Source organism: Trichosurus vulpecula, chromosome 6, assembly GCF_011100635.1.
Source record: "Trichosurus vulpecula isolate mTriVul1 chromosome 6, mTriVul1.pri, whole genome shotgun sequence".
In the NCBI taxonomy this organism is placed as follows: Eukaryota; Metazoa; Chordata; class Mammalia; order Diprotodontia; family Phalangeridae; genus Trichosurus; species Trichosurus vulpecula.
This window is the reverse complement of record NC_050578.1, coordinates 60,564,921-60,567,422: the sequence shown is the minus strand read 5'-3', so window position 1 is coordinate 60,567,422 and position 2,502 is coordinate 60,564,921. Positions and strand designations below refer to the sequence as shown.

The following is a 2,502-nucleotide window of genomic DNA, read 5'->3' as shown; positions in this document are numbered from 1 at the left end:
CAGCCCACAGACAGTAAGCGTAGAACAACTGGTCATCAGGAGATTACAGTGGTCCCTTTTCTGGTACTAGGGGCAAGATTCTCTTGCTTTGCCCATATTCAAATTCAGGTCGTAGTCCTGGGTATCATTCTCAGGGTGAGGAGGAGCACTAGCATGCCAGAGGTTGCACCAGGACAGTCATGGTGGAGTAGGAACCTTTTCACAATTCCAGGCAAGAAAAGAGTGATTGCGGTCAATCATAGATGAGAGGAAAGGCCAGGAGAGTAGTAAACACAGCTCTCCTTATATTTTATTAGCTTGAAAGAACTGAAAACTTACAGTTCGCTGGAAGTATCTCTGAAACAGATGCACAAAACCCCGAGGCTTGGAACAGCACACCCTCCACTATGGAAGAAAGCACCATTTAGTGAAGAGTTAAAAGTCAAGAAATAGCCTGGAGAAAATTAGCAAACAATAGAAAAAAAATTCTGAGTATAGAAAGTCACTATAGTGACAAAGAAGATCAAAACACACACTCAGAAGACCACGAGGTCAAAGCTCCTACATCCAAAGCCTCCCTGAAAAATATTGATTGATCTTAGGTGATAGAAGAGCTCAAAAAATGATTTAAAAAATCAAATCAGAGAGGGAGAGGAATAATTGGAAAGAGTAATGAGAGGGATGTAAGAAAATCGTGAAAAGAGAGTCAACAGCTCGGTAAAGGAGTCACAGAAAAATACTGAAGAAAATAACACCTTAAAAAAACAGAATAAGTCAAATGGTAAAAGAGGTGCAAAAACCCTACATGGAGAAAACGCCTTAAATAGCAGAATTGGCCAAAAGGAAAAAGCGACATAAAAGTTCATGAAGAAAAGAACTCCTTAAAAAAAAGAATTGCCAAAATGGAAAAGGAGGTACAAAAGCTCACTAAAGGGGTCCTTGTGCAAGTGACATCACCTTTAAACCCCACATGGCAATCCCTGAAGCACCTTCGAGATGCCCAGGGAAGACAGGCCTACCTGGAAATCCAGTTACTTCCTCAAGATCATCCAACTTTTGGATGATTATCCAAAATGTTTCATTGTGGGAGCAGACAGTGTGGGCTCCAAGCAGATGCAGGAGATTCGGATGTCCCTTCATGGGAAGGCTGTAGTATTGATGGGAAAGAACACCATGATGCACAAGCCATTTGTAGGCATCTGGAGCACAACTCTGCCTTGGAGAAACTGTTGCCTTATATTCAGAGGAATGTGGACTCTGTGTTCACCAAGGAAGATCTGACCGAGATTAGGGATGTGTTTCTGGCCAATAAGGTGCTGGCTGGTGCCATCGCCCCATATGATGTCACCGTGCCAGTCCAGAACACTGGTCTGGGTCCTGAGAAGACTTCCTTCTTCCAGCCTCTGGGTATCACCACCAAGATTTCCAGGGGCACCACTGATATCTTGAGTGATGTGCAGCTGATTAAGACCAGGGACAAAGTGGGTGCCAGTGAGACCACCCTGTTAAACATGCTGAACATCTCCCCGTTCTCCTTTGGGCTGATCATTCAGCAGGTGTTTGTCAATGGCAGCATATACAACCCTGAAGCTCTAGACTTTACAGAGGAAGCTTTGCACCTTCAGTTATTAGAAGGTGTCTAGAATATTGCCAGCATCTGTCTGCAGATTGGCTACTCAACTGTTGCATCAGTACCCCACTCAATCATCAATGGGTACAAGTGGGTCTTGGTTGTAGCTGTGGAGACTGAGTACACTTCCTACTTTCTGAAAAGATGAAGTCCTTCCTTGCGAACCCTTCAGCATTTGCAGTGGCCACCCCTGCAGCTGCCGCTCCAGCTGCTGCTGCACCTGCTGCTGCACCTGCTGCATCCAAGGTGGAAGCTATGGAAGAAATCAGAGGAGTCTGATGAAGATATGGGATTTGGTCTATTTGATTAACCCACAGGAAACAACTATTTCAGCCAGTTTATTTGTGAAACAAAGAAATAAAAGTGCTCATTTATCTCAAAAAAGAAAATAAAATAATTCCTTAAAAATTTGAATCAAGCAAATGGAAGCTAATGGCTCTACGAGAGATGAAGATAAAACAAAACCAAAAGAATGAAAAAGAAATAGAAGACATTATGGGATATCTCATTGGAAAGACAACTGACCTGGAATAGATCCAGGAGAGATAATTTAAAAATTATTGGACTTCCTGAAAACCATGATCAAACAAAGAACCTAGACATGATTTTTCAAGAAATTATCAAGGAAAATTGTCCTGAGATTCTAGAATCAGAAATTGAAATTGAAATAACCTCCTGAAAGAGATCTCAAAATGAAAACTCCCAGGAATGTTATAGCCTAGTTCTAGAACTCCCAGGTCAAGGAGAAAATATTGCAAACAGCCAGAAAGAAACAATTCAAGGCTCATGGAGCCACAGTTAGGATAATACAAGATTTAGCGATTTCCACATGAAAGGACTGGAGGCTTTGGAATATAATGTTCCCCAGGGCAAAGGAGCTACGGTTACAACCA

General features: G+C 42.2%; 1 pseudogene; it reads left to right on the top strand.

The window, feature by feature from the left end:
- The first annotated feature begins 975 nt into the window (after positions 1-975).
- LOC118854528 lies at positions 976-1,919 on the top strand (annotated as a pseudogene).
- The last annotated feature ends 583 nt before the right edge of the window (positions 1,920-2,502 follow it).